The sequence below is a fragment of the Microtus oregoni genome, unplaced genomic scaffold, assembly GCF_018167655.1.
Source record: "Microtus oregoni isolate MIOR12 unplaced genomic scaffold, Mior012 000043F_ref0000047, whole genome shotgun sequence".
Classification (NCBI taxonomy): domain Eukaryota; kingdom Metazoa; phylum Chordata; class Mammalia; order Rodentia; family Cricetidae; genus Microtus; species Microtus oregoni.
Genome location: NW_024543210.1, coordinates 13,291,526 through 13,304,266, shown reverse-complemented (window position 1 = coordinate 13,304,266; position 12,741 = coordinate 13,291,526). Strand labels below are relative to the sequence as shown.

Genomic DNA, 12,741 nt, shown 5'->3' with positions numbered 1-12,741 from the left:
GAAAAGCCCTCCAGGGACAACCGCAGAAGCACCCTAGAAACTGGTGGCATCATTCCACTAAAAAAGCAAGCCCCTGGGCTAAGTATGCAGTTCGTTTGATAGAGTGCTTGCCTAGTCTGCACAAAACCCTGCATTCAATGCCCTTGCCACACAAAGCAAGCAAACCTGTAACCACGCAGCTGGGTCAAGAGTTCAAGCCCATCCTTGACTACATAGCAAGTTCCAGGACATCCCAGGATACATGAGACCCTGTTGCAAAATCAAAACAACAAAACACACTATTGAAAGCCAACAACGAGCACCAAGAATATTGAGATGCAGCGCTCAGCTCCAAAGCAGACTGGCTCTGTCAAGGTGAATGGCCTTGGAAGGTTTGGCTGGTTTTCCAGGCCTCTACAGACTTCTTCCTTGAAGCGCAGGTGGGAGGAGGCAGGAGGCCTTAAACAGCCTACCCATGAAAAGCTTTATTCAGCGCAATTCAATAACTGAAAGTTACCCACAATCATTTCCATCCACTACGGCGGCCGACAATTTTGTGCTCTCTCCTAGTTTCGTCTTTTAGAGGAAATGCTTTCTTTAAAAAATGGTTGGAAGCACTGTGGCTTCCTCAAACACTGATTATTTTAATCATGATCTCCAGCCCCATGCAGACAGTAGGAACACGGCCAGCACAATGTAAGTAATGGGAGAGAGTGGAGTAGGAGCTAGGTGGCCTTTCTTCTGGACTCCCCAACGGGGCAGCCTCCCAGGATCACTGCCAAGAGACTGGCTATGCCCTGCAGAAGCATAATCCTACTACTTGCCCAGGTCTCTGCTGATTTCTCCGGACCCCTGGCTCAGCTCACAGACTTGTGAAAATCAAGGGTGGGCTAGCAGGATGGTTCAGTGGGCACAAGTGCTTGCATAAGATCCTACTTGGTGCTAAATACAAAACAGGAATCAATTCCTAGAACCCTCTCTCCACTCTCAAAAGTTGTCTTCTGACCCACGCAATCACAGCTGCAATTACACACATCACACATAATAATAATGAATGATAATAATAATAAAGAAAAAAATTTAGAAACCCAAGATAGAAGGGGATTTCCCTGTCTGGCATACCTAAAAGTCCTCAACACCCGTTGCGTCTGGAACACAAGGGGAAACTGGGCACACCCTTCATGCTGCTGTTATAGAACATTCTCATAGTAGAGGAGATAACTGAGTCTATTTGATGATATTCAAACATCATCTGCGTGCTATCATTTTACTCCACACTCCTGCGTCTGCCAAGCCAATGTCCACAGCTTGGCAAGGCTTCCCTTCACAGGTGACATTATATGAGCGATCTCTACCCCTGACAGAACAACACTGGCAGAGACTGACACCAAGCCTTCTAGCATCTTGGACATGTCACATGGCATTCCTATAACTTATAAGGGAGTACACCCTTATAAGTTATGTGTACACCCTTAAGAACAGCCTTTTGCCTTTCTCATTATCGTATGGCCTAGGACTCTTCATACAGTGACGGGTCAGACCTTTCTCTGCATCCCTGGTAGTTTCTCAGGGTTGTAAGGCATAACTAATCACTACCTTCTTCCCTCCTCGCCCTGCAAACAAGGGTCCTCTAAAATTGTCAAGGCAAAAGTTCTCTTTGGCTGAGCTGACGCAGGATCCCAAAGGCAATTCTCGGGCCTCCTTAGGGGAATATTTGGGAATAAAAGCAGTAGGTTTGCAACTATGTGGGCAGACTTCTGGGTTCTAGGGCTAGCTCCAGGTGCTGCCTAGAGGGCAGTCACCACCCCTGGGCTCCTGGTGCCTCGAGAGTAGCCAGCTCGGCTTTGATTCCACTCAGGTGTGAGGGCCTTGCATAAGATTCTACTTGGCGCTAAATATAAAAGAGAAATGGTGTACGAAAATGTGAGGCCCATTCCAATACATGGTTCTCTTAGGGGAGGGCCGTCTGTATCCTTACAGCCGCTAAAGAGGCTGGCCCTTCCTCCCACCTTTCCAGAATTTGGAAATATCCACGAATAGAATCAATTAAAGACACGCATGAAACAATTAAACACACGCATAGCCAATGTCGAAAAAAATAAACAAATAATTCTCTCAGATAGTTAATGCTTTCAAAGCTCTGGTGTGTTTTTCTCCCACGTGCCTTTCACAGACCCACCCCAAGCTTTGGCTCTCTGCTACCGTGAGGTTGGCACATACCTGGCTTCTTCATGAACCATTTTCCCCTCACAAGCAAGAAGGGAAGTGTAACGCTCTCTCTCTCTCTCTCTCTCTCTCTCTCTCTCTCTCTCTCTCTCTCCTTTACCTCTCTGCACTAATCCAAAATTAAGACTGGCATTTGGTTGGTATTCTGGAATGACTGTTAAAAATTTGGCACAGCCATCAAAAAAATGCCAGCTTCAGTGATTACGTGAGTGACTTCCTGACATCTGAAAATGAGTTGGGACATTATTGAACAGCGTGTTCATTTGTATTGGTGAAATAAGCCTTACATGACCCTGGAAGGATTAATTTTTTTTTCCAATTCTAAAGTCAAAAAAGAATTTCACAGACGTATCAACAACTGAAGCGAATTCATTGTGCGACCCTAAAGTCACCTTCTTTGAGGTGTTCCGAGCAAGCTTCAGGGCAGGCTGTGGAGAATGGGGGCAAATTCTAGAAACCAGCAAGTCTCATTCATTTCCTTCAGTTTGTAAAAACAAGCAACTGACAGGTTTCCTGCCAATGGCCGCTTGCCCTACTTGCAGATAAGAAAGTTCTCAACAGGAAATCCTTGGCTGAGAGAGAGCAGTTGTGCCATTAAACTAAACTTGCTATCCTGGAGAACTAACTATTTGATAGTGTGGGATCACGAAAATATACCCGAAATCAAGCGATAGACACTACATGGCTCTAAGCTGCTTGCTACCCCATCGACACAGGGTATCAAATAAGCATTAAAAGACATTTAGGAGCTCTTCTGTCTCGCCCTGTCCTTGAGGCAATCAGTTGAGGGAACGCAAGGAAGATGCGATTTTCCTTTTTTTTTAGAAGGACCAAACTGTTTTAAGAAAGCCCAGTGCAGCGCTAAATACACCATGTACGGAGGGAAGTTACTTCTACACAGATATAAAGAACGTAAAATTTAGGGGTCTGGAGAGATGGCCCAGTAGTCAAAAGATCTCTCCCAAAGGACCTGGGTTATATCCCCAGCGCCCACGTCAGGTGACTCACAACAGTCTGTAACACCAACCCCAAAGGATCCCTCTGGTCTTGCTGGGCATGGTCACTCATGTGCCCATACCCACATGCAGAAAACACATACACATAACTAATCATAATAAAAATAAATCTTTAAAAAAGAAAACCCTTACAATTTCAAGATTGCCATCCACAAGATGAGTCAAAGTCTAGCAAACGTGTTGATTTTTACACTGACAAGTTTTACTGGAGAGCTTCAAAGTCAAAATTTGGGAGACACACGCGTGGTTATTTTCCACGCAGCAAATAAACAAAATGGGGGTATGGGGAGGGGGCTAAACCTCTCTCCTTGGTATTCCTCACCATGAGTCAGATTTAGCTGACTTAGGTGCTGGTGGCTTGGGGTGGTGGCGGGGGTGGGGGGGAGACACCTCTAAAATAGCCTCAAAATGAAAGCACCATTCTCCATTCACAAGAGAGGAAATGTTTCTAAATCAACTGGGCAGTCATCTTGGCAGCCTGGAAACAGTCCCTGGGCCACTTAGGAGTGCTTCCTCTCCCTGCTCAGCTACCAAGCACACCCCGCCCTTTGTCCCCCCCCCCCCCCCCCCCCAGCACCAGGCGGTCTGTGTTTCTGCTCAGGCAGCCCGAGAGAATCTGTTCAAAACACCACAGACCTTCAGGATCAAATGCCTCAGCTCAACCTGGAACCCGCTTGCAAGCAGGAAAAGACTTCATTATGCCTTCCCCAGATGACCCTTCCTCCATAGGCAGCGCTCTGGTCTCAAAGTCTCTAAAAAGACTTGTTCTAGCAGTAAATATACACATCTGATAGTAGACGCACAATTCCACAATTAATGGCTCAAATGTATTCTTTTCAGCCTTCCCCTTGCACAACTCAGAGGCTGCAAAATGCTAAGTAAGCATGAACGCACATCCTGGCTTTCAGGCTTTCCCCTGAACTATTTTCAATAAAAATACAGTTATGAAATTCAGGAGAGCGCGGTTTGGTGGATGTTGTAAAATGACCTTGGTTTGACAGGCATGGTCTCAGGTTTCAACAGATGTTGGGGGGAGGCTCACAGAAGCCAGCATGTTCTTGGAGCATCTGTGATGATATGCAGAGGTTTTTGTTATTGTCCTTGTTGTTTTTTTTTAAGTGTGGTCATGGTAGTAAATGCATATGTGGTGGGGGTGGGGTGGGGTGACACTTCTCAGTTTCTATGACAACCGTGTCTCCATCCCTGGGTTACTAGACACCATCTACTTCCTGTGTCTAAATGTTTAAACCAATCAGAAAAGTGTTTATACAGTTAACTTCTGGAGCCCAGCTTCTTTAATGAGCTACTTTAAGGCTCAAATGAAGACGTCCACGGGGGTCTCACTGTCTTAGAGTGATCCCCTGTCATCATGGGCACTAATTCAGTCTCCTGTGGAAAGACAAACCACCCTTTTCCTTGGATGTGAATGTGCTCTGCTCCAAACAGATGCCAGGGTTTCTGGCAGCAGTGTGCAAGCGGGTCATGATTGCTTGCTCTTCATTGTCTGTTTTCTCTTTCACTGTCTAAAGACAGATTTAGCTCAAGAAACATGCTAATTCGCAAGGCACTTAAATTATCAAAGTAATGATACAGTTAAGCATCCATCTGCTGGGGTTGCTATTTAAATGCTCAGATGAAAAAGAAATTAGGAAAAATTAATACCAAGTTGAACAACTTTGCCTTCTACAACTTAGGAACAGAAACCATTGAGACTGTATTGTGAAGTCCCCCATCTATCAGTGCCAGCTAGAAGCTGACATCTGCGAGGAAATTTGTCACCCAAAATGGCCTACTTTATCTGGATAGAAACAACAACAAAAAAAATTAAACATAAAGACACCTCGAGCGAGCCAGATGCAACCAGATCAAAAAGCAATCTCGCAGAAACCCAGGCAGAAGAAGGCAGATCAGAAATTACAGCGAGGTCTTAAAAGAGGGTTTCGGGTGACTGTTTTCCTAAGTCTCCATCTAACTGACCAATCAGTGTGAGAGTTAGAGCGGGCTCCAGACATTCGTGCTGTCTTCAGGGCTCTGCACCCTCAGAGCTGCTCAGCCTGGCTAGGGCAGAGCCGGCGATCAATGGAAAAACAGGGAACAAAAGGGAAATACTGATGTCTTCCTCAGCTCGGAAAGCCATTCCCTTTTTCCTCAATGAGCCAGTAGCACCCAGCCTACGACAGCGCCACGGGGGAGCTTCCACCAGCCGAGTCCAGTCCTTTCGGAGCTGGCAGTTTCGTCTTCGCAATCATGTGTCCCGACGCTAGCACAACCTGGTGACGGAAGGCTCCCGGAGCCCAACCAATTGAAACTAATAAATTAAATAAATTAATAACCCCCACGATTAAAAGCTCCCAAGAAAGACCGCGTTCCCCTTCCCCAAATGTCATTCCCAGACTATAAACAAAGCATGAAAAATAGTCTCCCAGGCTAGGAATCTGGGTTTTTCTCCTCAAAGCAACGTTTTTCTCCAAAACCAGAAACATTCCTGCTTCCTTCAACGGATACTCTGGTTTGACCATGTCACACCGGGATATACAGCTCCGGTATTTGAAAAAGAGGTTTCAACTGCCCACAGATCCGACACTCTGTTTATAATTGATAGCAAAACAGTTACGACGGCGATGTGGTAACTCTGCCCCAGCCAAACTCCACATTTAACACGTTAGTTCCTTGAAAATACAAGTCATGCCTGAGGACCCCTCCAAAGCCGCCACCCTCCGAAGTCATTAACAGAATTACATCAATTATTCGGTAATTTTTATAAATATCCATTGTCTGCAATTTTTAAAATAAAAATGTAAAACCAGTTATCTACAAATTCCGGGGGGGGGAGGAAACTTTTCTTTCTTTTTCTTTCTTTCTTCTTTTTTTTTTTAATGAACTTACTTCTGAGACAAAAACTAATGGAAATAAGCAACTCGCCATCCCTGGATCCTTCCCATTCTGGGCTGCATGTTATAAATCAATCCGAAACTAGGTGCACAGATGGGGGCGGACACCTTCAGCTAAAAAGCCAAGGGTGCCCCCCAAATGCGGGCAGGCTGGGCAGGAGGCTCGGGGTGACAATGCTAACCCGGGCAGAGGCTCGCTAGGCAGCCAGCGAGCCGCATTTTCGTTACCTTCGATCGCCTGCCCCCCCGCTGCTTCTCGCGGCTGCATTGGGGGGCTGCGGCGGCGCTGGACTCGCGGGGGGCCCCGCCGCCGGGTCGCGCCGTCTCCCAGCCGAGCTGCACCGACCGCGGCCGGAACACCCGGCTCCAGCGCCCGGCGCCCGCCCGGGGTCGGCGGCTCGGCTCCCACCCGGGCCCGGAGTCCTGCTGGGTCCTAGCGCTCGCCGTCCGGGCCGCGGCCCGCTCTGCAGCCTGCACGTACTGTGGGGCGGCCGGGGAGGGGGAGCCCCGGGAAAGCACTAGTGGGAAAGCCGAGCCGCCGTGGGTGCGGAGAAAAACGAGTTCAGTGCCAAAGCCTGGGTGTGCAAAGAAAGACGCTGGCTTCAGCCGAACTCCCAGAAGGCAGATGCTAGAATCTGCAGCCCGGGTGTAAAGCACAAACGTGGCCGGGGAGGTTTGCTCCGTGCACCTGTGGTATAGAGTGCGCTCACAGAAGGTAAGAGACATCGCGGGATCCTCGGAGATTTCAGAATATTAAGGGGAAAAGTGGACAGTCCGTGCGCTTGAAATCAGTTTTCCCCAATCTTTTCCCCGTTAACAGTTTTTTTTTTCCATTTTGCTTTCTCGAGCTTTATAATTTGTGTTTTAAATAACAAAGCCCCATATGGCTCAGCACGTAGTCATCTGCTTTTCAAAAGACCTCCAAAATTACATCAAAATATGCACTCATGTATCTCCTAAGAAATCAACAAGAGAGAATTAATGGTGGCATATGGTGTGCCTCGTAGAGAAAACTTAATTACAAATTAAAACAAATGCGAAAATTCACAAATCCCATAAACCAAAAGTAAATTATGATCCTAGATTGGTTCACAGATCAGCTCATGTGCCATCAGGGGGACTGTAAAAATTCTAGCTTTCTTTCTCAACAGGAGAAAGCTGTTCCTTTGCAGGAGTTCACGCAACCTCTGTTCCCACCCCCACCCCCACCCCACGTCCTCCCTTTGGGGGCTCTCTAGCAGCCTTTGCTTCTGCATTGACTGTGGCCCTCCTGGAAGGTACCTTAAATCTTGTAGGTGCTTCTTGAAGACAATTCCATTAGCTCCCGATTCCTGGTGACAGTGCTTTAGTTGGGAAAACCTGTTTGAAAGGTTTGGCAACCGAACGTATTCCTTCATTCTTCGCTACCACCCCGTTAGAAGGTCATGATTCTGTCCAGACTGCTAATAGCAAGGGTGCCGTCGTTTCCACCAAGAAGAAAATTAAAACCGTGCCTTCTGACTTCTAATTTCAGAGCAGAAAACATCCCTTTGAAAAGTGTTGTTGCCCTCACCCTTCCGCCAGTGGATAGCTAAATGGAATAAAAGATTTTAAAACATTATTAACTAAACATCACAGGCGCCTCTTCTCATGCCTACTGTTGTAATATGGTACCTTCATCCATCTTCAAGGTACTTCTGTGACCTTTATCGTATCTCCAATAAAAACCACATAATTCCCAGCTTTTGAAGAAGGCAATGGAGGGCCAGGTAAGGACCCATCCGAAGCCACCCAGCTGCTGAGCAGCGCAGCTGGAATGCTGGTGTCAAGCCTCCCACACTTTGAGCAAGTCCTATTCTGGCAAGCAGACATCTGCCCCCATCAACTACTTCTCTGCAGATGCTGTGGGAATGCAGGTAGGTTTATGGCCTCCTCCTTTCCTACCTACAGCAGAGCCCCAGCCTACAGCAGGGCCACATGAAGCTGCTTGAGAATATTTTAGTCTCTGCTGAGATGTTTTGTTGGCAGAACCTATACTGTTCAGATTTTCCTCCTGGGGCTTCCAGCTCGAGGCTGGGCAGTGCCAGGGTCACCCACGTGCACTGTTTTGCTCTGTGTTGGGGACAGAACTAGCTCCACTTGACCCACGGGGCACATTTCCTCAGTGGAAACTGATCACTTTCTAGGGTCCCTCTGAAAGACTTTGTAAACTCCAAGGAGTCAAGTAGTATCTTAGAGAAGGTGAATCATCACTGTGATCCAGGATGCCCCAGTGCAGACCTAAGTGGCACCTGGAGTCTAACAGGCCTTCTGGGAGTCACATCTCTGCTCTGCTGCACCTGCGGGGAAGCCAGCAAACAGATCTGTTGTGGCTTTCCACTTCCTCCTCTCTGTCACTCCTCACAATGCCTGCCAACCTGTTGTTAACCAGGTGAAGAGCTGAGTGACTTCAAGCCTGACAGACAGCAACATCAAAAACGGAGTCCATTTCTGAGGAAGGTGCTAGTCAGGGCAGGGACATGGGAAGGGATGTGTGTGTGTGTGTGTGTGTGTGTGTGTGTGTGTGTGTATACCTTCCTGGCAAACTGCTTGGAAGGATTTGTGTCAAGTTCACTGGACAGGTTTATTTGGCCTCTTTGTAGAAACACTCTTATGATTCTATAGTTATACCGTCTGTGTGGCCTTAAAATGGTGTGAACACTTGGATCCAAGCCACGTCAGCACTGGCAGGAAACGGCGTGATGCCGCAAGGCAGCCCCTGGACTAAGCAAAGAGCAAGGCTGAAGCTGTCATCCATCCATCCATTCATTCATTCTCAACTTCGCTCATTCATCCAACTGTGAATGGATCAAGCTTTGAGCCAGGCGTCACTCTAGGCTGTGGGATGAAAATGATCTGGTCCTAGTCTGTCTTTCTGTGGTTGTGAGTGAACGCTGGCCAAAAGCAGCTTGCAGAAGAGCTTTTGGTTTCTCTTTACAGTTCCCAGGTCCTAATCCATCACTGAGAAGTCAGGCAGGAACTGGGAGGCAGGAACTGAAGCTGAGACCAGAGGAACAGTACTTTCTGGCTTGCTCTGATATATATATATATATATATATATATATATATATATATATATATATATATTCATACCCACAATGGGCATTGTGGGTCCCCCCACATCAATCAGGTTTTTTTTTTCTAAAGACCCACAGATATGCCCTCAGACCATTCTAATGGAGGCAATTCTTCAGCTGAGGGTCCCTCCTCCCAGGTGACTCTGGTTTGTGTCAAGCTGATAAAAACTAACTAGCACAATGTCTTTAGTGCCCTACGTTGAGTGCCAATTGTCCCTGTCTTGGGGACAGTTATCTTCTGATACATTCTCAAATGCTTTCTTCTCTGAGTTGCTGAAGCTACTTTTGCCCATCTAGGTGTCCCAGAATCCCGGGCCAGCTGGCTGCTGGCTGGATATGGCCAAGAAGGAAGACAAAAGGGAAAGTGGACAGTGGCAGGAAGGGACAGGCCAGAGAATGTCATCTCCTTCTTCTTGCCTCACGGCATCATTTGCTCGGCTGCACCTAACTGGATCCTTTGTCGGGTGACCTCAGGCCCTGGGCCCAGTAAACACTGACTCTTCTTATGAACTGTTCAGTTCTGGGGGTGTTGTTAGCTTTCTGCTGGGATTAATCCCTGAGTAGCTTCATCTTGATACACAGGAGAGCGGAGAGAAAGTCCTCTGGAATGTTCTGCTGGAGAGAGCACTCAAGCATGGCCAGGCTGTGGAGGGCCAGAAAGGTGAGACCATCTAAGGGAGACACCGTCACATGAAGAATTGCTGTACATCCTAAGCCTGGGTCCCTTGAGCATTGAAGGTGATTATGGTTTCCACACCCTTTATGTCCTGAAAGCCCTTGTCCAGTGTCCCTTCCCCAGTGTCTCTTGTCTCCAGATCCTACTGTTTCCCCCTCTCTCTTTGCCCTGACCACTTTCGGACACGTTGGATCTATGATCTTTATAATCCACTGTCTCTTCTACACACAGCAGTAGAAGTTTCACAGTGCCAAGAATCTTTGCTTTTTTTCCCCCACTGAGAATTGTCAAAAACATAAAAGTGTCTGAACTGGCTATGGTGGCTAACACCTTTAATCCCAGCACCTGGAAGGTTCACAGAATTGCTGAGGGTTTGAGGCCAACCTGGGTTACAGAGACCCTGTCTTGAAACAAAAACAAGCAAAAAAGTGTCTGATATATTGTAAGTGCTCAATTTTTTTCAGTGCATGAATGAGGGACTGGGGGTGTGCCTTAACAGGTAGTTTGCTTGCCTAGCATGCAGGAGACCCCAAATTAGATTCCCAGCACCACATAAAATGGGTATGGTAATACAAATCTGTGATCCTAACGATCAGAAATTCAAGGTCATCCTAGGCTACATAACCAGAGACACTGTGTCAAAAAATTTAAATGGAATGGATAACGTTAAGAAATAAAATATTTGCATTAGTTCACATTCTCCAGAGGAACAGAACCTATAGGTATAGGGACTACCAATTAGCTCTGTCCCACCAATTGGCTCTCAAATAACCACATGGAGACTTTCAATCATTATAAATGCTCAGTCAATAGCTTAGGCTTATTACTAACTAGCTCTTAAATATCAAATTAACCTATATTTCTTATCTACACTCTACCACGTGGCAGTACCTTTTTCAGCATGGCATGTTCATCTCCTGCATCCTCTGCATCTGACCTTGCAACTCCATGTTACTCTGTCCTCCTTCTTCCCAGAATTCACTCATTTTGGCTTCTTGTCTAACCTTTTCCTGCCTAAATATTGGCCAGTCAGCTCTTTTATTAAACCAATCAGAAGGTGCCTTGGCAAAGACACATCTTCACAGTGTACAAAAAGATTATTATATAACATATAGGATGGGAAGAGAGAGAGGGAGGGGAAAGAGGGAGGAAGAAATGTTGATTGATATTTATTCTAAGAATTTTGCTGTGCCAGACAGGTGTGGTGACACACACCTTTAATCCCAGCACTGGGAGGCAGAGGCAGTTGGATCTCTGTGAGTTCAAGGACAGCCACAACTACAGAGCCAGGCTCTGTCTTAAAACAAAACAAAATCTGGTTTTGCAACTCTGGAGGCTGATCTGTTATCCTAAGCCTTGAAGCAGCAAGCTGCAGAGTTAGCCAAGCTAACAGCATAACTCTAAACAGAAAGGATGCTGAGCTTTGTAGGAGTTATCTTTGGACCCAGTGGAGGATGACTTAGATCTGACGTGATTTAGAAAGTAGGGTGACTTACTGGAGATTACCATTATCCTAGTTTAGATGTGGATATGAAGGAATTTATTACTGGTAACTTCAGAGGACCCTCTGGTGATCCATTAACAACAGGTACTCTTGTACCCACCCCAGACATCAGACAGTAGGAGCCAGTCAGGAGTGAGGAGTACAGAGAAAAACAGCCTCAATTACTGTGGTGGTAGTGGTGGCTGGGCTTGACAGTGTCTCTTGACCACTTAAACTACTCAGGCAGAGACATTATAAATGGACCCGCCTTTTTTGGGGGGGGGATGTCTCAGTCCACTTAGGAGGCATTTTATGGTATAGCCATTGACCTGGTCTTGAAGTGAGTCTCACTTTGAGGCCATCAGAGCCCTCTGGAATTCTTTCACAAGCCAGGAAAGCAAGTTTCCTTCTATCCCGATCACTAAACCCACATCCTCCTATTGTGGGTTCTGGAGATGGATAACACCCCAACAGTTAGCCCAAGCAGGACTCGGAAACATGATGAAGACCCAACATAGACTTTGGATTACCCCAGCAACCCTTTTTGCCAAATCCATCATCACAACAGTTTGGGTTCCTCTGTATAAATAGCCCCCGTTTATGTACACAGGCATGTGCTGGGGCTCTGTGTTGGATGCTTCTCAAACTTGGTAGATACTGGTAGGAATCAGTTTAGAATGGAGGAAAGAGTCGCCACTTGCTTCTCCGGATGCTTTGAGTCACAATGAGGTGCCACTTCTTAACATCCTCCATGAAACTGATAGCCGTATCCTTTTAATAACTCTCTAAGGAGATGGGGCAACAGCGTGGGCCCTGGACCTCATTATTTCCACCCACCATTTTAAAGAGATTCACTGCCTCCCACGGGTGATGGGACTGTCACTGTGCCTCCTGTCAAGAGGAAAGCGGTGACTCATTCATCTCTTTGATGTTTCTGCGTGCATCCCTTCATGGCCCCAAAATGTAGGAATCTGCAGTTGTCTTGCTTTGACAAGAGAGATGGGTAAGTATTGTCTCATCTCTTCCACTATAGGGTCGACTCCGGAAAATGGCCAGTTTGCGTCTTCACATTGGTTCTTCAGCTCCAGCTGAGGTCCCGAGAGAATGATTTCTCCTGAGTATAGCTGCTTTGTCAGCCTTGAGAGGATGGCATGGGGCCGAACCCTGCCAAAAACAGTCCAAGGTGGCATGGGGCCAGCCAGCTGGCTGCTAAGCAGAGCCCTCTCCCAGCCTCTCTAGGCCCCCTCTGGTTCCCTTTTACAGCTGTCTGGCCTCAGGTAATCATTGGCACTCTGTGGGTCCCTGGCTCTTTTCATTCCCATGTTTCAGATCACTTTACACGCATTAATTAAGCCTTAAAACACTCAGGAAAGGA

At 46.8% G+C, this 12,741-nt stretch overlaps 1 protein-coding gene and 1 long non-coding RNA gene across 3 annotated transcripts in view; one reads left to right on the top strand and one right to left on the bottom strand.

Moving 5' to 3' along the window:
• Positions 1 to 6,501, bottom strand: part of Foxn3 (forkhead box N3) — a 375,166-nt gene extending 368,665 nt beyond the window's left edge. For both annotated transcript variants that reach the window (XM_041633433.1, XM_041633438.1), the window contains exon 1: positions 6,341 to 6,501. The gene's annotated coding sequence lies outside the window, so the exon portion shown is untranslated. The remainder of the gene's footprint in view (positions 1 to 6,340) is intronic.
• A 9-nt stretch (positions 6,502 to 6,510) lies between these two features.
• LOC121434464 lies at positions 6,511 to 12,426 on the top strand. Its single transcript, XR_005972430.1, has 4 exons — positions 6,511 to 6,827; positions 7,783 to 8,007; positions 9,790 to 9,945; positions 12,400 to 12,426. It is a non-coding gene; the product is annotated as an uncharacterized LOC121434464 (long non-coding RNA).
• The last annotated feature ends 315 nt before the right edge of the window (positions 12,427 to 12,741 follow it).